The sequence below is a fragment of the Zea mays genome, chromosome 1, assembly GCF_902167145.1.
Source record: "Zea mays cultivar B73 chromosome 1, Zm-B73-REFERENCE-NAM-5.0, whole genome shotgun sequence".
Classification (NCBI taxonomy): Eukaryota; Viridiplantae; Streptophyta; class Magnoliopsida; order Poales; family Poaceae; genus Zea; species Zea mays.
The window spans coordinates 32,260,902-32,286,438 of record NC_050096.1 but is presented as its reverse complement, the minus strand read 5'-3'; the positions used below and the strand labels follow the sequence as shown (position 1 = coordinate 32,286,438).

General features: G+C 47.6%; 1 pseudogene; it reads right to left on the bottom strand.

The window, feature by feature from the left end:
• Positions 1-1,350: 1,350 nt before the first annotated feature.
• LOC103633363 (probable calcium-binding protein CML10) lies at positions 1,351-1,736 on the bottom strand (annotated as a pseudogene).
• Between the last annotated feature and the right edge of the window lie 23,801 nt (positions 1,737-25,537).

The following is a 25,537-nucleotide window of genomic DNA, read 5'->3' as shown; positions in this document are numbered from 1 at the left end:
TCAAATCCAATTGAATTCAAGTTTGAATTCAAACTTGATGGCTCATCATTTACACTGTATTTGTATAGTTAACAGTAGTAAGTTTAAGGATATCTATATTTTTTTTATATATATTTTTATATCATTTCTCCTTTTTCTTATTTTCCAAACCCTAGATTTTAATGTAGGGATTCAATTCAACCTTTAGAATTATTATTTTATTATTATGGTCAACATTATCATTTTACTAAATGCACAAACGATAAAACTCGGCATGATGCACAAATTATATTTTTTTAGATGGCATTACTTTAAGTACTCACTTAAATAAGGTCGTTCACATATGATATCATAAGGGAGGAATATTATTTAGGAATGACTACCTCCTTTTATTTGATTTACAATTTTGGGTATTACATATTCCTAGTTCTATATTTTAAGAATATACTAATATAATGCTCGTTTGTTGTGATGGCACTAATTCAATTAAAGTAGCTTTACTTTATAAAAAATTCGAAGCTCTTTGGCTTCACAAAATTCAGATCCACCAAAAGTCCAAAACGGTAAATTTAGAAACCAGATTTACCTTTTAGCGGACAATGCATAAATTATCCGATTTAGAGCAACTCCAAAAAACGTGTAAACTAACTCCAAAACGGATATTAGTCAAGAATAATGATTTTTCTTACTCCAACAACTCTCTCATTCTTACCCCAAGAAATTAGTGTCCCGCATCTACAGCCTCATCCCCTCATATTTTGGTGTGTTTCATCCTTCCCCAATCTATTCCTCAACATATCGAATCATACATAGTCTCACAACGACTGTACAGATTGCGCCACATGTTACATTTAAAAGAACTGTTGAAGTATCCATCATAATTCACTATTAAAACTTTTTAGCTTACTCTTAATAATCAGTTTTTGGGTAAAATTTTTAACATCCTTTTGGAGTTGCTCTTACATTACATTGACACATATCAAACAAACGAGAGCACTTGCAAAAAGTTTATAGGTTTCGAGCGGTGAAGTGATTTTAGAGATCCACGGGTTCCAACTGTTTGCTCTTTCATTCATAGACTCAAAAGCATCCACATCTCTAGAACTAGAACAGGAAGCAGATTAGAACAGAAGTTAGCTCTGACTGAATCACAACAACTGCTTTCTAGGCTCCAATCTTGCAAAAGTAATATCCGTCGTGGTTCCCAATCATTAGTAGACAAGGGAAACTAGATCTTTTCGATCGTTGCTTCTATATATACTTTCCTAAAACTGCACATGCCGTATGCTCGGCTGTGAAAGGATGGTAGGTTGGGAATGGGTGGAGTAGCAGATTTGACGGGCGCAAGAAAAAGGGGTGGGGGAACCTAACCTACACGATCTTAGCGAAGCAACCGCCCCCGCCATCATGATCTTGAACTCCTTGAAGAAGATGAAGCTGCCAACGTTCTGGTCGACGCCCTCAATCATGCGACAACAATGCACAACGAACGTGGACTTGCCGAGGCTGCAGAGGACACGTACGAGCTCGGCGGCGGAGATAGTGCCGTTGTTGGCGTTGAAGACGCGGACGGCTTGGCAGCCGGAGGTCCTCGTAGGCGGCCCGATCGCCGTCTCGCCGACCATTGTAGCGTTTAGCGTCGCGAACTCAGCCAGGCTGACGAAGTCGTCGTCGTCGTTCGTGTCCGCCTTGGCCATCATGTGCGCCACCTCGTCGTTCGACGTCGCGTGGCCCAGGTTCTTGAACAGCGTGTTGAGCAAAAAAAAAAAAAAAAAAAAAAAAAAAAAAAAAAAAAAAAAAACCGGCCTTGCGGATGGTCCGGGTCCAGAGACAGCGAGCGACGGGACGGTCCGCGGTCCGCGCACTGTCCACCGTAGCGACACGGATCGATCGGACGTGTATAAAATCTGTTAGGGTTTAAGATTTTTACGGGATTAGTTAGTTAAATCTACGGAATTAACTCGAAAACCGATTTGTAACGGATCCCGAGCTCCTCTTTATATAGACGAAGGGCTACGACCGATTAAACCTCCACAATTGATACAATCAACTCTACTTGTCGTTTTTACCTTATGCATTAGAGTAACTCTAGTTTAGCCTCCCTCTAACTTAAATCTTCACCTCTCTTCGGCTCTACGTCGACTAGAGACGTCTTGGGTGGTCTGTCGATGCCAAAACACACTCTAGGATCTCTTCTCCCCGACGGGCCCCTTCCGGGAGGCAAGATCTAAGTCTGATGCGAAGAAAACCATCTGCACCATTGCGGGCCGTTCAATCCCTAGACGCGCACCGCCCGGACGTATGCAGAGGAGGAGCCGCTCCTATACCCAAGTCGCGGACCGTCCGACCCTGCGCTGCAGACCATTCACGCCTCCTCAGAGAGCACCGCCAGGTAGTTCGTTCCAGCGTTTGGCGCCCAGATCGGCGCCAACATACCTTTTAGCGACTCTGCTAGAGACAAGTGTCTAGATCTACTAAAAATCAGGCTCTCAAATGGTCGGTTCTAAAGATCACACTATATCTCACCGGACAATATCCTGAAGCCGGTTGTTGAAAGTCTGACGTCCGATGAGCAACAACAATACGAGGACTACATGCGTCAAGCGAAGGAGAAATTTTTATCACAATACACGGTGGATCGCCACTAGAATGTTGTCAAATATGGAGAGACCAACGTCGCATCTCTTCTATCTTCGCTTCAAGTCCCCAACGAAGTAAACCCGTCGACATCCAATCTATTAAACAGTATGTAGATCAGCAGCAGAATCAAATAAAACAACAGACTAGAGAAGAATCGATTAGAAAATTAACACGCTCGTTGGAGAAGTCTGTTGCTCATAGTTTCCCGTCATATGAAACTAGTAATAGGATATCTATGTCTAATGCATCGTCAACAAATGGGGATTCGCAACCCCAACCATTATATGGTAATGCCGATGAACTCATATCCAGTGCAAATACCACCACTGTCGTCCCTGCTTGGCAGATTGGCGCCCCTAGACATGGTGAGACCATTCGAGCTTTTGTCCGGACAGTCCGGCCCTAACATGGACCGTCCGGCTTTTCTCGTCGGACAGTCCGGGGCTGCACCAGAACCACTGTGTGGCACCCCAATAGTAGCGAACACAACCGAGTAGTTCGGATTTACCACCGGACAGATTGGATACACATACGTAGAACCTGTTGTCGCACACTATGCATCAAATTATTACACACCACAACAGAAGTATGTTCGGCCCCCTACATATTTAAACCACAGCGCATCATATGATCACAGGCCGATCAACATTATTGGTCGCTCACGGCAAGAAGGTCGACATAGCAACGTCCGACCGAATGAGCCCCGCAGCCCAAGGTCCGATGGTCTGCCACCGGGCGAACGAAGAAAATTAGGGAAGAGATGGCTGAATTATTTCGAGATAGGCTCGGAGTTAGTGTAGACAGAGCAGGGCAGTCATATCAAAAGCCATATGATCCCCGGTTTGACACTGTCCCATACCCACAAGAGGCAAGGATACCAGAGTTTTCTAAGTTTTTGGGTGAAAGTGGTAGAAGCACACACGAACATGTAGGCCAGTTCCTAGCACACCTAGGCGAATTGGCCGACGGGGAAGCCTTTCGTGTTCGTTTATTTTCTTTATCCCTTACTGGTACCGCTTTCCCTGCCTCCTAATTCCATTAATTCCTATTTTGATTTAGAGAGTAAATTTCATGAGTATTTCTTTTCTGGGGAATATGAATTAGGGTTGGTTGATTTAACCTCGGTCCGATAGGGATGCGAAGAATCGATTAATGATTATATGTAGAGGTTCTAGGACACTAGAAACCGATGTTTTCAAATCCATGTTGCAGACAAAGAGCTAGTAGGGTTGGTTTTTAATGGGTTGCTATCCTACTTAAGAGACAAATTAGATGGCACTTAGTTCTTTTCAATAGCTCAGCTACATCAGTGGGCCTTGGCCTGTGAAAGCCGATTTAAAGAAACATTGAAATCGGCTGCCCGTACTATACATCTAGTAGAGCGTGATAGTTTAGATGATGAATCCGCGGATGTATATACCGTTGAGCTTGTTTGGGCGACGTATGCCAAATTTTCTGCATGTTCTTCTTTACAACCGGTTCAAAAGAATCAATAAGAAGAGGTTAAATTTACCTTTAATGTGCCAAATGCGATAAAATATTTGACGAGCTATTAAAAATGGCAACATTAAATTAACACATAATGTTCCTCCTATGGATGAATTAAAAGACGTGCTTATTGCAAGTGGCATAACTCTTTTTCCCATGCCACCAATGATCGTAATGTTTTTCGTCGACAGATACAATTGGCCATAAATGAGGGCCAGTTGGTTTTTTAGAAGATGCAAGTGGAAATACTGAAAGGCAAATAGGGTCAAACCTTTTCCTAAATAATTTTGGTGGTTGAAATGCCCAACACAAATAATTGGACTAACTAGTTTGCTCTAGATTATATATTCTACAGGTGCTAAAGGTTCAACACAAACCAATAAAAAGATCCAAGTTAGGGTTCAAAAGAAAGGAGCAAAAAAACTGAAGAGAACCCTGGTCTAGCGCACCGGATAGTGTTCGGTGTGCCACCGGACAGTGTCCGGTGCCCAGGGCTGATCGACTTCAAACTTGCCATCTTCGGGTTTCTGGAGAGTCGCTCCGCTATAATTCACCGGACTGTCCGGTGGGTCATCGGACTGTTCGGTGTGCCAGCGGAGCAACGGCTCCAGCGCAACGGTCGACTCCAACAGACACCTGCAAAAGCGCTACAGTGCGCGGACAGTTCGCGCAAAGTCAGAGCAGCACCAGAAGGCGCACCGGACAGTGAACAGTGCTTGTCCGGTGCGGCATCGGACTGTCCGGTGGCCCAAGCTGTCAGAGCTCCAGCGGTCAAAACCGTCAGAACCCTAACGGTTGGGTGACGTGGCTGGCGCACCGGACAGTGTCCGGTGGTGCACTAGACTGTCTGATGCGCCCATCGACAGCAGCCCTCCCCAACGGTTGTTTTGGTGGTTGGGGCTATAAATACCCCCAACCACCACTATTCAAGGCAACCAAGTTTTCAGACATCTCATTCAATACAAGAGCTAGTGCAATCAATACAAGACACAATTCAATAGACTCAAAGCCTCTCCAAGTCTCAAATCCACTCCAAAACAAATAGTGACTAGAGAGAGAGTTTTGCTCGTGTTCTTTGATCTCTTGTTCTTGGATCGCTTTCTTCTTCCCCATTCTTGTTCTTCAAACACTTGTAATCAAAGCAAGAGACACCAAGTTGTGGTGGTCCTTGTGAGGGGTCTAAGTGACCCATTTAATTGAGGAGAAAGCTCACTCGGTCTAGGTGACCGTTTGAGAGAGGGAAAGGGTTGAAAGAGACCCGGTCTTTGTGACCACCTCAACGGGGAGTAGGTTTGCAAGAACCGAACCTCGGTAAAACAAATCACCGTGTCACTCGCTTTATTTCTTGGTTGATTTGTTTTCACCCTCTTTTTTGGACTCGATTTTATTTCTAACGCTAACCCCGGCTTGTAGTTGTGCTTAAAGTTTGTAAATTTCAGTTTCTACCAATCCACCCCCCTCTAGGCGACTTTCAATTGGTATCAGAGCCTAGTACTTCATTAAGAGTCTAACCACTCGAAGTGATGTCGGGAGGATCTGCCAAGAGGGAAATGGAAACGACCACAAGCCATGGGAAGGATCCATCGAAGAAGTCTGGCGCCAAAGGAAGGGAGGAATCACCTCCCCGTGTCAAGTCGCATCGGAGTGGCGACAAGAAGAAGAAGATGAAGAAAGTGGTCTACTACGAGACTGACTCTTCGTCGCCCTCCACCTCTGGCTCCGACGCTCCATCTGTCACTTCTAAGCGCCATGAGCGCAAGAAGTTTAGTAAGATCCCCCTACGCTATCCTCACATTTCTAAACACACTCCTTTACTTTCCGTCCCATTAGGCAAACCACTGATTTTTTACGGTGAAGATTATTTTATGTGGAGTGGTAAAATGAGGCATCATCTAACCTCACTCCATACTAGCATTTGGGACATTGTTGAGTTTGGAGCGCAAGTACCATCCGTGGGGGATGAAGGATATGATTCGGACGAGGTCGCCCAAATCCGACACTTTGAATCCCAAGCCACCACTATACTCCTCGCCTCTCTATGTCGAGAGGAGTATAACAAGGTGCAAGGGCTACAAAGTGCCAAGGAGATTTGGGACGTACTAAAGACCGCACATGAAGGGGATGAGGTGACCAAGATCACCAAGCGGGAGACGATCGAGGGGAAGCTCGATCGATTCATCCTCAACCAAGGAGAGGAGCCACAAGCCATGTACAACCGGCTCAAGACCTTGGTCAACCAAGTGCGCAACCTCGGGACCACCAAATGGGATGACCATGAAATGGTCAAGGTTATTCTAAGATCACTTGTTTTTCGTAATCCTACATAAGTTCAATTAATTTGTGGTGATCCTAGATATAAGCTAATGTCTCCCGAGGAGGTTATAGGAAAGTTTGTGCGCTTTGAGTTGATGATCAAAGGCTCCAAACAAATCGTCGAGCAAGGTGGCACCTCCACACCCGAGGTGCAACCCGTCGCATTCAAAGCGACGGAGGAGAAGAAATAAGAGTCTACGTCAAGTAGGCTCCCCATCGACGCCTCCAAGCTTGACAACGAGGAAATGACGCTTATCATCAAGAGCTTCCGCCAAATCCTCAAGCAAAGGAGGAGGAATGATTATAAACCCCGCTCCAAGAAAGTGTGCTAAAAGTGTGGTAAGCCCGATCATTTTATTGCAAAATGTCCATTATCAAGTGATAGTGATAGGGGCGACGACAAGAAGGGAAGGAGGAAGGAAAAGAAGAAGTACTACAAGAAGAAGGGCGGCGATGCCCACGTGTGTCGAGAATGGGACTCCGATGAGAGCTCCACCGACTCCTCCTCCGATGAGGACGCCACCAACATCGCCGTCACCAAAGGCCTCCTCTTCCCCAACGTCGGCCACAAGTGCCTCATGGCAAAGGACGACAAAAAGAAGAAGGTAAAATCTAGAGCCTCCACTAAATATACAACATCTAGTGATGAGGGTAGCTCTAGCGATGATGAGGATGATTTGCTTGCCCTTTTTGCCAACTTAAGCATGCAACAAAAATAAAAAGTAAATGAATTGATAGGTGCTATTCATGAGAAGGATGAACTCTTGGATAGCCAAGAGGAATTCCTTATTAAGGAAAACAAAATGCATGTCAAAGTTAAAAATGCTTTTGCTCAGGAAATAGAGAAAAATGAAAACTTGTTTAAAGAGCTTAGCATTTGCCATGACATTATCTCTAACCTCAGAACTGAGAATGCCAAATTACTTGCTAAGTTTGAGAAGTTAAATGTTTGTGACGATTCTCTTGTCAATCTTAAAAATGATAATACTAGTTTAATTGCTAAGATTGATAAATTGAACGAATCACTTGCTAGCCTTAAAATTGAAAATGACAAATTAATTTCTAAGGTTAAAGATTTAAATGTTTGCAATGTTTCTATTTCCAAGTTTAGAAATGAGAACGTCATTTTACATGCTAAGATTGATGAACTAAATTCTTGCAAACCTTCTACATCTAGTGTTGATCATGTTTCTATTTGTACTAGATGTAGAGATATTAATGTTGATGCTATTCATGGTCACCTAGCTTTAATGAAACAACAAAATGATCACATAGCACAACTAACTAGTAAAATTAATGAGCATGAGATAGAAAATGAAAATTTTAAATTTGCTAGAAGTATGCTCTATAATGGGAGACGCCCTGGCATCAAGGATGGCATTGGCTTCCAACAGGGAGACAATGTCAAACTTAATGCCCCTAAAAGATTGTCCAACTTTGTAAAGGGCAAGGCTCCCATGCCTCAGGATAACGAGGGTTACATTTTATATCCTGCTGGTTATCCTAAGCACAAGATTAGGAGAATTCATGCTAAAAGACTCATTCTGTTTCCCATCATGCTTTTATGTATAAGAATGAGGCTTCTATCTCTAGGAATTCTACCCATGTTAAAATGCCTAAAAAGAAATCTCCTGTTGCATCAAATGATCACAACATTTCATTTAAGACTTTTGATGCTGCTTATGTTTTAACTAACAAATCAGGCAAAGTAGTTGCCAAATATGTTGGGGGCAAACACAAGGGCTCCAAGACTTGTGTTTGGGTACCCAAGGTGCTTGTTTCTAATGTGAAAGGACCTAAGACCGTTTGGGTACCTAAGAACAAGGCCTAAAACTATTTTGTAGGTTTATGCATCCGGGGGCTCAAGTTGGATCATTGATAGCGGATGCACAAACCACTGGACTGGGGAGAAAAGATGTTCTCCTCCTACGAGAAAAACGAAGATCCCCAAAGAGCTATCACGTTCGGGGATGGAAATCAAGGTTTGGTCAAAGGACTTGGTAAAATTGCTATATCTCCTGACCATTCTATTTCCAATGTTTTTCTTGTAGATTCTTTAGATTATAACTTGCTTTCAGTTTCTCAATTATGCAAAATGGGTTACAACTGTCTTTTTATAGATTTAGGTGTTACTGTCTTTAGAAGAAGTGATGATTCAGTAGCATTTAAGGGTGTATTAGAGGGTCAGCTATACTTAGTTGATTTTAATAGAGCTGAACTCAATACTTGCTTAATTGCTAAGACTAATATGGGTTGGCTCTGGCATCGCCGACTAGTCCATGTTGGGATGAAGAATCTTCACAAGCTTCTAAAGGGAGAACACATTTTGGGACTAACCAATGTTCATTTTGAGAAAGACAGGGTTTGTAGCGCATGTCAAGCAGGGAAGCAAGTTGGTGCCCACCATCCACATAAGAACATCATGCCGACCGACAGGCCGCTTGAGCTACTCCACATGGATTTATTCGGTCCGATCGCTTACATAAGCATCAGCGGGAGTAAGTATTGTCTTGTAATTGTGGATGATTATTCTCGCTTCACTTGGGTGTTCTTTTTGCAGGAAAAATCACAAACCCTAGAGACCTTAAAGGGATTCTTGAGACGGGATCAAAATGAGTTCGGATTAAGGATCAAGAAAATAAGAAGCGACAACGGGACGGAGTTCAAGACCTCTCAAATTGAAGGTTTTCTTGAGGAGGAGGGCATCAAGCATGAGTTCTCTTCTCCCTACACACCTCAACAAAATGGTGTATTGGAGAGGAAGAATAGAACTCTATTGGACATGGCAAGGACCATGCTTGATGAGTACAAGACTCCGGACCGGTTTTGGGCTGAGACGATTAACACCGCCTGCTACTCCATCAATCGGTTATATCTTCACCGAATCCTCAAGAAGACATCATATGAACTCCTCACCGGTAAAAAGCCTAATGTTTCATATTTTAGAGTCTTTGGTAGCAAATGTTTTATTCTTGTTAAAAGAGGTAGAAAATCTAAATTTGCTCCTAAGGCTGTAGAAGGCTTTTTACTTGGTTATGACTCAAACACAAGGGCATATAGAGTCTTCAACAAATCCACTGGATTAGTTGAGGTTTCTTGTGACATTGTGTTTGATGAGACTAATGGCTCTTGTTGGGGACTTGTTCTCAAATGCTATGAATTAAGAACAAGGCAACATAAAATGTTAAATATTAATGCCCTTCGTCTGCTGAAGCATTATCTCCCCAAGGATTTAATGAGCTTCGGACGAAGGCCGTGAGCAAAAATATCACGAAGGAAATATCTTCGTGATCAATCTTAAGAGACAATATGAAATAAAATATAAAACATGAGACATTATAGAAAGACATATCGAATATGGATTACATTATTCACATATTCTATTATATGAACTTAAATATTAAAACATAGTAGTTAGATACATTTATACCTTCGTCTTGGCAGGAAGCAATAATTCCAGCACAATGTGACAACGATTACAGATTTTCGTGAACAGTGTCGGGGTACTGTTCACCTATTTATAGGCACAGGGTGCAGCCTGTGTAAAATTACATTTATGTCCTTTACAATCGACTACAATAATGACACAAAACATCATGGGTCTTTAAGTCAATCCATCTTTAAGTCGGTTCGGCCCTTCGTCTTGAGATTTGTCATTATGCCGAAGCTCTATAGGTAGTAGCTTCGGCGCTTGCTCCTGAGAGGATCCTTTGAAGGTGTTCTCTTTCTTTAGGATCTTCGGCTACGAAGCATACCCCCAACAGCTCTCAAGTAGAGCAAGTTGATCTTGATGAGCTACATGATGAAGAGGCTCCGTGCGTCGCGCTAAGGAACATGTCTATTGGGGATGTGTGTCCTAAGGAATCCAAAGAGCCTCCACAAACACAAGATCAACCGTCATCTTCCATGCAAGCATCTCCACCAACCCAAGATGAGGATCAAGCTCAAGGTGATGAAAATGAAGATCAAAAGGATGAGCCACCTCAAGAGGAGGACAATGATCAAGGGGGAGATAACAATAATCAAGACAAGGAAGATGATCAAGAAGTATAGGGTCAAAGACTGGCACACCCAAGAGTCCACCAAGCGATACAAAGAGATCACCCCCCAACCCCCCCCCCCCCCGTGAACTCCATCCTCGGCGATATTCATAAGGGGGTAACCACTCGATCTCGTGTCGCTCATTTTTGTGAACATTACTCTTTTGTGTCTTCTATTGAGCCATACATGGTGGAAGACGCATTAAGAGATTCGGATTGGGTGTTGGCAATGCAAGAGGAACTCAACAACTTCACGAGAAATGAGGTATGGCATCTTGTTCCACGTCCTAACCAAAATGTTGTAGGAACCAAGTGGGTTTTCCGCAACAAGCAAGATGAGCATGGTGTGGTGACAAGGAACAAAGCCCGACTTCTAGCCAAGGGATACTCACAAGTCAAAGGTTTGGATTTCGGTGAAACCTATGCACCCATAGCTAGGCTTGAGTCAATTCGTATATTACTTGCCTATGCTACTTACCATGACTTTAAGCTCTATCAAATGGACGTGAAAAGTGCCTTCCTCAATGGACCAATCAAGGAAGAGGTCTATGTTGAGCAACCTCCCGGTTTTGAGGATAGTGAGTACCCTAATCATGTTTACAAACTCTCTAAGGCGCTTTATGGGCTCAAGCAAGCCCCAAAAGCTTGGTATGAATGCCTAAGAGATTTCCTTATCACTAATGGCTTCAAAGTCGGCAAAGCCGATCCTATACTCTTTACTAAAACCATTGCAAATGATTTGTTTGTATGCCAAATTTATGTTGATGATATCATATTTGGGTTTACTAACAAATCTACTTGTGAAGAGTTTAGTAGGATTATGATTCAAAAATTCGAGATGTCTATGATGGGGGAGTTGAAGTAATTCCTAGGATTTCAAGTGAAGCAACTCCAAGAGGGCACCTTCATCAGCCAAACTGAAAGGGAATTAGGCTTACACCTATTTCCCACTTGATTTTGGTGGTTGAATTGCCCAACACAAATAATTGGACTAACTAGTTTGCTCTAGTCTATAAGTTCTACAGGTGCCAAAGGTTCACAATAAGCCAATAAAAAGACCAAGAAAAGGGTTCAAACAAAGAGAGCAAGGGGCAACCGAAGTGCTCCCTGGTCTGGCGCACCGGACTGTCCGGTGTGCCACCGGACAGTGTCCGGTGCACCAGGGGACTCCAAGCTAAACTCTTCACCTTCGGGAATTCTCAGAGGCACTTCGCTATAATTCACCGGACTGTCCGGTGCACCACCGGACAGTGTCTGGTGCACCAGGGGACTCTAAGCTAAACTCTTCACCTTCGGGAATTCTCAGAGGCACTTCGCTATAATTCACCGGACTGTCCGGTGCACCACCGGACAGTGTCCGGTGCTCCAAGGAAGAGTGACTCTGAACTCGCCAGCTTCGGGAATCCGCTCCGCTATAATTCACCGGACTGTCCGGTGTGACAGCGGAGCAACGGCTACTTCGCGCGCAGCGGTCGACTGCAACGCATTAAATGCGCGCCTGCGCGCGTAGAGGAGCAGAGCACGCGCGGGTGGCACACCGGACAGCCTATAGGGCCTGTCCGGTGTACCACCGGATAGCCAGTCGGGCCCACAAGACAGAGCTCCAACGGTCGAACCCCAACGGTCTGCTGACGTGGCTGGCGCACCGGACAGTGTCCGGTGGCGCACCGGACTGTCCGGTGTGCCATGCGACTGCAGCCTTCCAACGGCCACTTTGTGGTGGTTGGGGCTATAAATACCCCAACCACCCCACATTCATTGGCATCCAAGTTTTCTACACTTCTACACCTTACAAGAGCTATAGCATTCAATACTAGACACACCAAATAGATCAAATCCTCTCCCAATTCCACACAAGGCTTTAGTGATTAGTGAGAGAGATTTGTTGTGTTCTTTTGAGCTCTTGCGCTTGGATTGCTTCCTTCTCTCATTCTTTCTTGCGATCATCTCAATTGTAATCAAGGCAAGAGACACCAATTGTGTGGTGGTCCTTGCGGGAAGTTTGGTTCCCAATTGATTTGAGAAGAGAAGCTCACTCGGTCCGAGGGACCGTTTGAGAGAGGGAAAGGGTTGAAAGAGACCCGGTCTTTGTGACCACCTCAATGGGGAGTAGGTTTGCGAGAACCGAACCTCGGTAAAACAAATCCGCGTGTCACACTCTTTATTCGCTTGCGTTTTGTTTTGCACCCTCTCTCTCGGACTCGTTTATATTTCTAACGCTAACCCGACTTGTAGTTGTGATTGAGTTTGTAAATTTCAGATTCGCCCTATTCGCCCCCCCCCCTCTAGGCGACTTTCGCAAACTAAGTACATTCAAGATATACTTACCAAGTTTGGAATGAAGGATACCAAACCCATCAAGACACCCATGGGAACTAATGGGCATCTCGACCTCGACACGGGAGGTAAATCCAATGATCAAAAGGTATACCGGTCAATGATAGGATCTTTACTCTACTTATGTGCATCTCGACCGGATATTATGCTTTCCGTATGCATGTGTGCAAGGTTCCAAGCCGATCCTAAGGAAGTTCACCTTAGGGCCGTGAAAAGAATCTTGAGATATTTAGTTCATACACCTAAGTTTGGTCTGTGGTACCCCAAGGGATCCACCTTTGATTTAATAGGTTATTCAGATGCTGATTGGGTCGGGTGTAAAATTGATAGGAAGAGCACATCAGGGACTTATCAGTTTCTGGGAAGATCCCTGGTGTCTTGGGCTTCAAAGAAACAAAACTCAATAGCTCTTTCTACCGTCGAAGCCGAGTATATTGTCGCAGGCCATTGTTGTGCGCAATTGCTTTGGATGAGGCAAACTCTTAGGGACTATGGCTACAAATTGAGCAAAGTCTATCTCCTATGTGATAATGAGAGTGCAATCCGCATGGCGGATAATCCCGTTGAACACAGCCGCACTAAGCACATAGCCATTCGGTATCACTTTTTGAGAGATCACCAACAAAGGGGGGATATCGAGATTGCTTATGTTAGCACCAAAGAAAAATTAACTGATATCTTTACCAAACCATTAGATGAGAAAACTTTTACCAAACTTAGGAATGAGCTAAACATTCTTGATTCTCGGAACTTTGATTGATACTTTGCACACATAGCTCATTTACGTACCTTTGATCATATCTCTTTTATGTCTACGACTAATGTGTTTTCAAGTGTATTCCTATGCTAAGTCGTAGATTGAAAGGGAAATGGAGTCTTCGGCAAAGACAAGGCTTCCACTCCACTCTATCGGTATTATTTATCATGCGCCGTCACTCCACACCACTATCCACTTTGGTATAATCTTCACTCATATTCATTTGTACCATTAGGGGAGAAAGTAAATTGGGCTCTCAAAAGACTCCGTTTTTGGCGATTAATGCCAAAGGGGGAGAAATATAGCCCAAAGCAAAAGGACCGCAGCACCACCAATTTCAAAGTTTAAAAAAGAAGTTTTCAATTGGTATCTTATGATGAAATATTTAAAAGAGGATTTTTCAAATTGGTATCTAAAATATTTAATCTTCTTTCAATTGGTAAAACCCTCTTGAACACTAAGAGGAGAATTTCATCCAGGGGAGTTTTATTAAAATCAAAGGAAAAAGCATTTGAAACAGGGGGAGAAAATTTCAAATCTTGAAAATGCTCCTCGAAATCTTATTCATATACCTTTGACTATTTGCAAAAGAACTTTGAAAAGACTTTCAAAAAGATTTGCAAAAACAAAACAAGTGGTGCAAATGTGGTCCAAAATGTTAAAAGAAAGAAAGCAATCCATTCATATCTAGTAAAAGAATAAATTCGTTTAATTCCAAGCAACCTTTGCACTTGCCTTATGCAAACTAGTTCAATTCTGCACTTATGTATTTGCTTTGGTTTGTGTTGGCATCAATCACCAAAAAGGGGGAGATTGAAAGGGAAATAGGGTCAAACCTTTTCCTAAATGATTTTGGTGGTTGAAATGCCCAACACAAATAATTGGACTAACTAGTTTGCTCTAGATTATATATTTTATACTAAAGGTTCAACACAAACCAATAAAAAGATCCAAGTTAGGGTTCAAAAGAAAAGAGCAAAAGAAACCGAAGAGAACCCTGGTCTGGCGCACCGGACTGTCCAGTGCACCACCGGACAATGTTCGGTGCACAGGGCTGATCGACTTCAAACTTGCCACCTTTGGGTTTTTGGAGAGCCGCTCCGCTATAATTCACCAGACTGGCACTGTCCGGTTTGCCAGCGGAGCAACGGCTCTTGCGCAACGGTCGACTCCAGCGGACACCTGCAAAAGCGCTACAGTGCGTGGGCAGTTCACGCAGAGTCAGAGCAGCGCCAGAAGGCGCACCAGACAGTGAACAGTGCCTGTCCGGTGTGGCACCGGACTGTCCGGTGGCCCAAGCTGTCAGAGCTCCAACTATCAAAACCGTAAGAACCCTAACTGTTGAGTGACGTGGCTGGCGCACCGGATTGTCCGGTGCGCCCATCGACAGCAGCCCTCCCCAACGGCTGTTTTGGTGGTTGGGGCTATAAATACCCCCAACCACCACTATTTAAGGCAACCAAGTTTTTCAGACATCTCATTCAATACCAGAGCTAGTGCAATCAATACAAGACACAATTCAATAGACTCAAAGCCTCTCTAAGTCTCAAATCCACTCCAAACAAATAGTGACTAGAGAGAGAGTTTTGCTCGTGTTCTTTGAGCTCTTGTTCTTGGATCGCTTTCTTCTTCCCCATTCTTGTTCTTCAAACACTTGTAATAAAAGTGTCGGTGTTTTGGACCCGCGAGGACCCTCAACCGACCAGTGAATTTGTCGCTGCGTGTCCCTGCCCAGATGGGTTGATGCAAGATGGAATACAAGAGGGAGGATGAGGCTTATATTATCTTGCATCGGGGTGCTCGTAGTAGGGGTTACAAGCGTCGCGAGAGAGAGATGGAGAGGGTTCGACCCTGAGGTGAGCTGGATGTGTTAGCCTCCTCTGCGTTTCTCCCACTCTGCCTGCCTCCTTTAGGAAGGCCCTGGACATCCCCTTTTATAGATACAAGGAGATGGTCCAGCTGTACAATAGGGGTGTAGCTATGTGCTAACGTGGCCGGCGGAGAAGTACTTGAGCCCTGTAGAAGCGCAGCTAGCGGTGCGGCAGGGGTCCTGCTGACGTTTCTATGCTTTCGTAGAGAGTTGAGAACAGCCGACGTCATGGACGCACGCGGGGAACCATCATTACCTGTTACCGGAGTGATCTAGATGGGACACCGGTCTTGTTCCTTCGTAGCCTGAGGCAGCTAGCTAGGGGTAGGGTAATGATGTATCCCCCGTGGCGTAGTCGGTCCGAGGCCGGGGTCGGGCGAGGCGGAGACTTCTCCTGAGGCCAAGGCTGAGGTCGGGCGAGGTTGTGACTCCTCCCGAGGCCGAGGCTGAGGCCGAGGCCGAGGCCCGAGGTCGGGCGAGGCGGAGACCTTCTCCCGAGTCGAGGCTGAGGCCTGAGGTCGGGCGAGGCGGAGACCTCCTCCGAGGCCGAGGCTGAGGCCGAGCCCTCGGGTCGGGCGAGGCGGAGTTCCCTGCTGCGCCCGAGGCTGAACTCAGGAAATGCCGTGACTTACTGTTGTTAGTCTTACCCTGGTGGTTGGCACAGTAGCCAGAACGGGGTGAATAGTGCTATTTTCCTGTCAGAACAATCAGTAAAGGGGCAAAGTGACTGCGGTCACTTCGACCTTGCCGACTGAGGAACGCGTGTCAGGATAAGGTGTCAGGCGATCCCCGCATTAAATGCGCATGCGATACGATCGGTTGGTAAGGCGATTTGACCGAGGTCGCTGCACGACAAAGTCTGCCCGAGCTTGGCTTCGGGCGAGCCGAGGGTGCGCCCACTACCTGAGGAGGCCCTCGGGCGAGGCGTGAATTCGTCCGGGACTACTGTGCTTGCCCGAGGCCGGGCTCGGGCGAGACGAGATCGCGTCCCTGAGGCTTCAACTTTGAACCACGCTTTCCGGTCTTTATGGTTTGTTTTGAGGATGTTTTCCGGCCAGGTTAAGGAGCATTGGGGGTACCCCTAATTATGGTACCCGACAGTAGCCCCCGAGCCTCGAAGGGAGTGTAAGTACTCGCTTGGAGGTTCTGTCGGATTTTTTGCAAGGGGACCAGCCCTTCTCGGTCATATTTTGTTCCGAAGGGTGCGCGCGAGCGCACCCATCGGTTGTAGCCCACGATGCCTCGGAGGAGTGGTTTGACTCCTCTGAGGTCTTAATTCTTTTTGTGATGCCTCGGTCGGCCTTGTTGTTCCCTCATGCGGCCTGGCCGCAGCCCGGGTGCACGGTCAGGCTCCGAGTTTTTAAGCTGGTTTGTCGACGTGGTCAATAATTTGGTCGTAGCCTAGTGCGAGAGCAGCCTCCGAGCCTCTGCATGGAGCAAGAGGACGATCGAGGACTGTCTCGACTTTTTATTTGTACGCCCCTTCGTCGCCTTTCCTCAAGGAGGAAGGGGGGGAAAAGCGCCATGTTACCCTCGGAGGGCACCGAACATGGTGTTTCCAATGAGTTGCTATCGGGTGATCCGAGTGGACGCCCGAGCCCTGTTCGCTAAGGGTCGGCTAGTGGCCCAGAGGCGCGCTCCAAAAGTACCTGCAGGTGATTTGCAGGACCCGGACCCATTTGATAGGGTCCGAGGGCTTGGTGCCTCCCTCTGGTGGGATTCCATTACAAATCGTTCCCGCTGATCTTGGAAATGTCCTAGGGTACCTCGGGAGCGTAGCCCGAGCCTCGGCCATGTAACAGACGTACCCAGGGTCATCCCTGACTCTGCGTGCTCTGGGGCGGCTGTCGAACCCTTCCGAGGGGCCAGCCTTCGAACCCCTGATCAGTAAAGGGCTCGGAGCCCGAGTGCTCTGGGGCGGTTGCCAAACCCCACAGGGCGCAACCTTCGAACCCCTGATCAGTAGGAGGGCTCGGGGCCCGCTTCCTTCGCTGAGAAGGATCCTTCCGAAATATCCCCCTTTTCTCGATCCCTGTGGCAAGAGAGAAAGAGAAAAAAAAGGAAAATGGATATAAATTTAAGCAATGTGGCGCACCTTTTTTGAGGCGGTTATCATGACGGAGACGAAACGGCGCCCGCTTCTCCTGCCAGAGGTGTCGCGTGCCCTGCCAGGGAGTTAATGCGACGGGACGGGCGATTCGCGGGGCATCTGTTGCGCGTGCGCGAGTCGTTCGAGGAACGGAATCACAGGTGCGTCGTATTTATGCTGTGGGAGAGGGCTCCCCTACCGCTTCAGGAGAGGATGCGAGCCTGTAGGTGATTGGACCGCTGCTTCTGCACGTCTGTTGCTGTAATTACTGTCGGCCCATCTTTGGTCATATCAACTATCGTGCCTATTCCCGCGGTTGACTGACCCGTGACCGTCGCACTTAATTGGCACTGTTGGGTCATGCGCGGGGCTGCCTCGAGTCGCTGCACTGGTTCTGCAGTCGAGAAGACACAACATTGGCGCAAGTGGCAGTGCAGTTTCCTTGCACGTAGTAACCGGTGCGCCGGTTACATGACATGTGGGCCCGAACCTCCATGCTGGACCGCCGGATGCGACGAAGCTGAAAGGGTGCACAACCGTGGTGCGGTTGTAAGCTTCTTGCGTGACGGTGAGAGCACCTAGAGGGGGGGGGGGGTGAATAGGTGATCCTATAAAACTTGAAACTTAATGCCAAAAAACTTGATTAGGAGTTAGCACAGTAAAGCCAAGTGGCTAGAGAGGAGTTCTAGCAAGACACGATAACCACAAGAAGATCAACACAGATAGACACAGTGGTTTATCCCGTGGTTCGGCCAAGTTCAACACTTGCCTACTCCACGTTGTGGCGTCCCAACGGACGAGGGTTGCAATCAACCCCTCTCAAGCGGTCCAAAGACCCACTTGAATACCACGGTGTTTTGCTTTGCTTTACTATATCCCGCTTGCGAGGAATCTCCACAACTTGGAGCCTCTCGCCCTTACAATTTGATGTTCACAAAGAAGCACGGAAGTAAGGCTGGGATGAGCAACGCACACAAGACACAAAATCAGAGCACAACCACGCACACAAGTCACAACTCGAGCTCACAACACAACACAAAGAGTTCTCTACTCAAATGGAGCTCTAGTTGCTATCATAAAGAATCGAATGCGTGGAATTGGAGTCTTGGTGCTTAGGAATGCTTAGAGAATGCTTGGTGTACTCCTCCATGCGCCTAGGGGTCCCTTTTATAGCCCCAAGGCAGCTAGGAGCCGTTGAGAGCATTCCAGGAAGGCAATTCTTGCCTTCTGTCGCCTGGCGCACCGGACAGTCCGGTGCACCACCGGACACTGTCCGGTGCGGATTTCTTTCCTTCTTTAGCGAAGCCGACCGTTGGAGATTCGGAGCCGTTGGCGCACCGGACACTGTTCGTTGCCCCCTTCTGACCGTTGGCTCTGCCACGCGTCGCGCGCGGATTACGCGGCCGACCGTTGGCCCGGCCGACTGTTGGCTCACCGGACAGTCCGGTGATTTATAGCCGTACACCGCCGTCGAAGTCCCGAGAGCAGCCAGTTGACAGACGCCAGCCTGGCGCACCGGACACTGTCCGGTGCACCCAGACCGAGCAGCCTTTTGGCTGTACACAGCCAACTTCTCCATAATTGTTTCTCATGTTTCTAGCACTTAGACACAATATATTAGTCTTCAAAACAATGTATTAAATCTAGAAACATACCTTTAATCTTGATTTGCACTTCTTGAGTCCTTGGCACAATTTAACACTTAGGCACTTGTGTTGGACACTTAATCACCAAAATACTTAGAAATGGCCCAAGGGCACATTTCCCTTTCAGGCGGCCCGCCCTTTCGACCGCTGGCTTCGACGAGGATGAGAGAGTGTTTACCTGCGGGGTAGTTGCATGCTTCGTGTGTGGCGGTTCGCCCTCCTCGCGTTTCGGGTCAGTTTGTATGACATGCGAGACCTAGCCCCCGTGTCGTATGGTGGAAACTCTGGAGCACGTCGGGGGAGACTTCGCCCGTGACGCTTTGGGGCGCAAGTGGGGAGATCCGCCTTTAAAAAGGGACCGATCCCCCGGGTAGTAGCCATGCCTTCGCACTCCTCGCTTTCATCGCGTCTTCCCACCTTCCGAGCCCCCAGATGGGGTGCACCTGTGTTGCCTTCTTCTTGCTGCCGTTGGAGGAGCGCGACTTCGTGGGGGTTGGCGCTCTTCAGTCATCGCTCGGCTTCAAGGATTTTCATCATGCAGCCCGGTTGCAGTCCCCAGCCGACGGTCACCCAGGATGATGACCGTAGGCCTCGTGGTGGGGAAGAGTGTAATACCCAACTTTTGGAATATAAAAGAAGGATAGATCTTTATGTGCATTGCCTTCTACTCATGGGAATTTTTAAGAAAACATATTTAAAAGTAAATAATTCTCTAATAAAACATAAATAATCCATGCATCATGATGGAGTTTATTTGGTTGTGCATTTAATATTAATAAATGGTAATGTCCAAATTGGGATTTATCCTAATTTACACTTTAGCAAATGGAAATGATATATAAAGGGAAGAGAAAAATACTACACAATACAAAATGAAATCCATACTGGTACGATTAAATTCTACCTTTAACTTGAGTACAAAATTCACAATCATATTTGAAATTCAAATTGAGAATTGAAAATAAGAGGAAAAAGAAAATCAGAAAAAGAAAAACGGTGGCTGGGCTCGATCCTCTACTCTCGGCCCATCTTCAATCCCACCGTGCGGCCTACGCAGTTCACCCCGCGCGGCCCAGGAAGCCATACCACTCTCGCAGCCTCTTACGCGTGGGCCCCATGTCGTCAGCCTCTCATCCAGTGCGCCACAGAATCAAACGGTGCTCTTACTGGCTGGCGCGCGGGTCCCGCTGACCGACTTTCCCGGGTCACCTCCTACCTCGCGCTCGGACTCGCTGCTGGCAACGAGATCCGCGGAATCGCGCGCGCGCAACAAAAATCCGAGCATCGCGGCCTAGCTAATCCCATCGGAGTTCGATTCCAACCTACATATAATTATGCCTTCATACTACCGCACCCAGATGCATAGGGCGTTCGGGTCTTCACGTGCGCCAGGGAGATATCCGCTGCCATGAGACAGAGAGACCGAAGGAGGAAGAATTGCTGTTCCTATATCTTGGGATTCTTCTCCCGTTCAAGCGTTCATCCCTCTTTCTCTCGTGGCGACGAAGACGACCGACGCCGACGCCCTACGCCTGGTGCCAGGTTCCGTCGGGTTCTTCGCCGGCGAGGGGCATCCACCATTGCCGTTGAAGGGAAGGGCGCCGCCGTCGGTGGCACTCGCGGGTTGCCGCGCGCTGCTTCGAAAGGTGGGAGCAGTGGGTTCGCTTGGTTCCTGTGACTCTAATGGTGACCGCTCCGGTGACGAATCTCCACAGGGAGCACCGCAATTGCTCGCTGGAACGGTCCGTTCACCGTTGGCCGCAGGATGCCATGGCCAGGGGGCCCGCGCGGTTCATTGCAGGTAATACACCCCTCTGTCGTGTTCCCTGTTGCTTCCTCTCTCTGCTACACCTAGTTACAAGGGTAGTCGGGCACCTGGGGATTTGATCGTCGCGCTCCGGCGAACTTCGCCGCGGGCGCTTATGCGCCGCCGCCTGGGCGTGTCGGGGGTAGAAGAAAGGATTGGGTGAGTTGTCAGCCGTTGGATCGTGACAATGAGATAGAGATTAGATGGAGCGTCGGCTGGTCGTGGGATTGGTGACGGATGGCTATGATCGGGTCGCAGATACCCTTCGCATTGTAGTGTCCTAGCCGTTCGTTCTAAGATGATCGACCGCGATTAGACGACTTCATAACCCTTCGCGCGATCTGATCTGGACCCTCAGATTTTGATCGGGCAGCTCAGAATAGAACGTACCCCTTCGGGCTGGCCATCTGTGAATCAAACCGCCGTCCCCACGGGGGTAGCCTGTGTCTGGGTTATTTTGTGAGTTAAACCCCGACCTTCTCTGTATTAGTGCGCCCAGTCCAGGAATTAAAGAAAATAGGAAAAAGAGACTTAGAAATTGATTTTGAGTATAAAAATAATTGTAAAACTTGTATAATCCATAGTAACTTTATATGAAGTCCAAATTAATCCATTCCAATTCCTATAATTTTGTAATATTATTAGTTATCATTTTGTACCACTGTTTTGACATAAATATCACAATAAAATTTATATCCTATTTAATCTTGTGCAAAACACATAAAACCTTCAGAAATTCATAACTTAAAATCTATAACTCCAAAATTAATGATTCCTGTTCCTAGAATATTATTTTAATGTGTAGAATATTATTATGTACATGTTTGGTGTGATGTTGATTTTGCCTACACCATGTTTGTCTGTATTGCTACGTTTAGCAGTGAGGATACGTGTTATCAGAAGAGCAAATTGGTACCTGGAATCTCAAGTCCCAGGCAAGTTGTGCCCTTGATCACTTCTTTTACCCACTCATGTTCTAATTAATCATAATGATCTGCATAGGTTAATTTTAATGGGACCTAATAGGTTACCCCAGTTTGTCTATCTTTATACCTTGTTTTACCACTCAATATTTTTGGGTAGTACTTGCTAGTGCTATATGTGGTTTTGGGTATGGAGATACATTATTCATGATTACACTTTTATTATCAGTTGTTATTTACTGTTCATGGTAAGATCATTATGTTAATTGGAACATGGAGCGACCACCCGGGAAAACAGTGCTACCACAAGGGTTTAATGGGACGCCCTTGGCTGATTAATTAGGAAAGCTAGTGGAAGACTACCTTACCCGAAAGGGGCAAGGGCAGTAGGGGAGTGGTCAGTGTAGGAGGTCCTTGGGATGATTTTGCTGCGATGGCGGTCATGCGAGGGGTCCCTGCATTGGAGCTTCCTATAAACTGTAGCGGGTTTTCTGAAGCTAGTGGAACTTTGTAAAGGCCTCGTAGTGTTACCCTGCCTCGCCTCCTCGGTAGAGGTGTATGGGAAGTCGTGATCCCTTGGCAGATGGGTAACATGACTTGTGGGTAAAGATGCGCAACCTCTGCAGAGTGTAAAACTGGTATATCAGCCGTGCTCACGGTCATGAGCAGCTCGGACCCTCACATGATTAATTTATGAAACTAAATTCAATTTGTCATATGCATTGCATCGCAAGTGAGGTTGTTACTTTTGTTCTTCTATTTAATTGGGTTGGTATTTACTTATACTTAGTAACTACTTATAAAATTTTGACCAACTTTAAAAGCAATGCTCAGCTCTAACCATCCTCTTTGGTAAGCCTTACACTTCACGTGAGCTCCCACCTTTGGCGAGTTCATGCACATTATTCCCCACAACTTGTTGAGCGATGAACGTATGTGAGCTCACTCTTGCTGTCTCACACCCCCCACAGGTCAAGAACAGGTACCACAGGATGAGGCGCTTGGAGGATGTTGTGATGTGTTCGTGAGAGATCTAGGCCGTCGTCTCCCAGTCAACTTTGGGTTGCTGGACCGTTGTCTCCTTATAATGTAATTATTTATTTTGTATAGAACTCCTATTATATAGTAAAGATGTGACATTCGATCCTGTGCCATGATTCATCATATGTGTGAGACTTGGTCCCAGCACACCTGGTGATTATGTTCGCGCCCGGGCTTTGGACCCCTAAAACCCGGGTGTGACAAAGAGCGAGCCGGGCCGTGGCCTCTCCCTTGCCCTCAGCTTCAAGGATGTTCATCATTCGTGCTGGGGAGGAGGGCGAGCCGAGTTGGGGCCCTGCCTTCCGCATGGGTTGGCGACCCGCTTCTTCCTTCAGCATTCGGGGGAGAAGGGCGTCCACCAGCCTTACGGGGGAGGCGAGCTGCCACCTGCTGCCCGGTCGGGGTGTGGTTGTTCGTCCACTGCACGAGCGATGATCGCACCGTGCGCAGGCCAGCCACGTCCATGGCCCTTCCCGCGCCGTCGGCCGCACTGGGGGGTCGCACAACACGTCGTACGCCACGAGGGCGGTGTTCGTGTTCTGGGTCAGTCTCGTCCTCGCTCCTGTGGCGAGGACGGGAGTGAGGACCTGCCGATGCGCTCTGGGGCGACCGCCATTCGCCGGTGTGGCGTTGGCACGCAGGTGGCCGCTGTCGTTGGTACTGAGGTGGTGGTCGCCATAGGTGAGGCTTCCCCCTGCAGAAGCGGTTGCCTCCACCGACGAGACCGTCAATGCCACCTGCGCTCTGGACCTCCGGCTCTTTAGCTTTAATGGTTGGTTCTCGTCCCTCGTAAGGGGACGTGAGCGAGGGCCTTTTCGCAGTAGCGTTTGCCCCGAGGCAATCGTTGCTGCTGTCTAGCCGCCCGAGGCGGAGGTCATTGTCGCTGCTGGTGCAGTGGTCGCCGGCGAGCCGCTTGGAGTTTGTTATCTCGCAGCCCCTCTAGTGTGGAGGTAGTTCATTCTTGCGGGAATGGAGCTGGAGTCCCGTTTGTAATGGTATTTGCCTGAGAGCAAAATGTAACTGCTTCAAGTACTAAGACATCTGTCGTAGGTCGGGAAAACCGCCGAGGGCGCTGCCGACGTCTAAGTCTAGATACCATAGTTACCCTAAGTATGTGTGCTTGTTCTTTGTGGCTGCTGAGGCCTGAACATTTGGGTATAAAGCCATGCTTCTTTCCTCTAATTTCAAGCATCATGACTTGTTCGTCGGTAGCAGAATCACTTATCCGAGCGTGAGCTACCTTTCGCGGAAGGTGATGAGTGAGGTATACGTATCCCGGAGGCGTACGAGTCCCTTGGCTCGGTCGGCCTTGCCGTTCAAGGTCTCTCTCGCTCGTCTTTAGGATTCCGTTATCGACGCAGTCGAAAGGCACGCCCAAGCTATGGCCTTACAGCAGCGTGCCCGGGCCGACGGTATGTTTTGCCCGCTTTGTGACTTCGTTTTTGTCTTCATTCTTCTCCTCGTTTGAAGAACATTGTCCGGATGTCTGCAGGGTTAGAGACGGCTCTTAACGAGTCCGTCAAGAATTGCAAGGCGCTTGCCCAGGCGGCTGAGCAGAAGGAGGCCGAGCGCATGGCCATGTCCGAGGCTATCTCGGCCTTTTGTCGGGCCTTTGGCCTCGACGACGTCCCCTCGGGTAGCTCCCCCCAGATTCACCTGCGGGCCTTGGGTGGCCATGTGTGCAGCAGACTCCGCGGGGCGCTGCACCACGGCGTTAGGCAGGCCTTCGCTGTCCTCGCTTCCCACTACGACGTGGATCTGGAGTGGGTCAGCGAGGGGTACTGCTTACCCGATGAAGAGGAGGCTGCCTTAGCCGAGGTCCAAAGGCTTGACGCGGCTGTCGAGGGCCCAAGCGCGGCGCTGGCTTCCTCCTTTGAGGTGGAGATCCTTCCGCCTGTGTCGTCGTCCGAGGCCGGGCCAGATTCTACCGAGGGTGGAAACGACGCCGAGGGTGCTGCTCCTCCCCCTGCCGATGCCTGAGCCTGTAGGAACAGTTTATTTTAAGTATGCGTATGTTTCTTGCGGCCGCTGAGGCTTAAACATTTTAGCGTCAGAGTATAAAGCTGCGTTTTCTTTCCTCTTGTTTCGTGCATTAGGACTTGTTCGTCGGTAGCAGAATCACTTATCCGAGCGTGAGTTACTTTTCGCGAAAGGTGATGAGTGAGGTATCCGTATCCTAGAGGCTGAAAGGGAAATGTGCCCTTGGGGCATTTCTAAGTATTTTGGTGATTAAGTGTCCAACACAAGTGCCTAAGTGTTAAATTGTGCCAAGGACTCAAGAAGTGCAAATCAAGATTAAAGGTATGATTCTAGACTTAGTACATTGGTTTTTGTGTACTAACATATTTGTCTAAGTGCTAGAATCAGAGAAAATTCAATTGGAAAAGCTTGGCTCGAAGCAGCCAAAAGCCTGCTCAGTCTGGGTGCACCGGACAGTGTCCGGTGGTGCACCGGACAGTGTCCGGTGCGCCAGGCTGACTCTAGCGAACTGGCTGCTCTCGGGACTTCAACGACGGCATACGGCTATAAATCACCGGACTGTCCGGTGGTGCACCGGACTGTCCGGTGGTGCACCGGACTGTCCGGTGAGCCAACAGTCGACCGGGC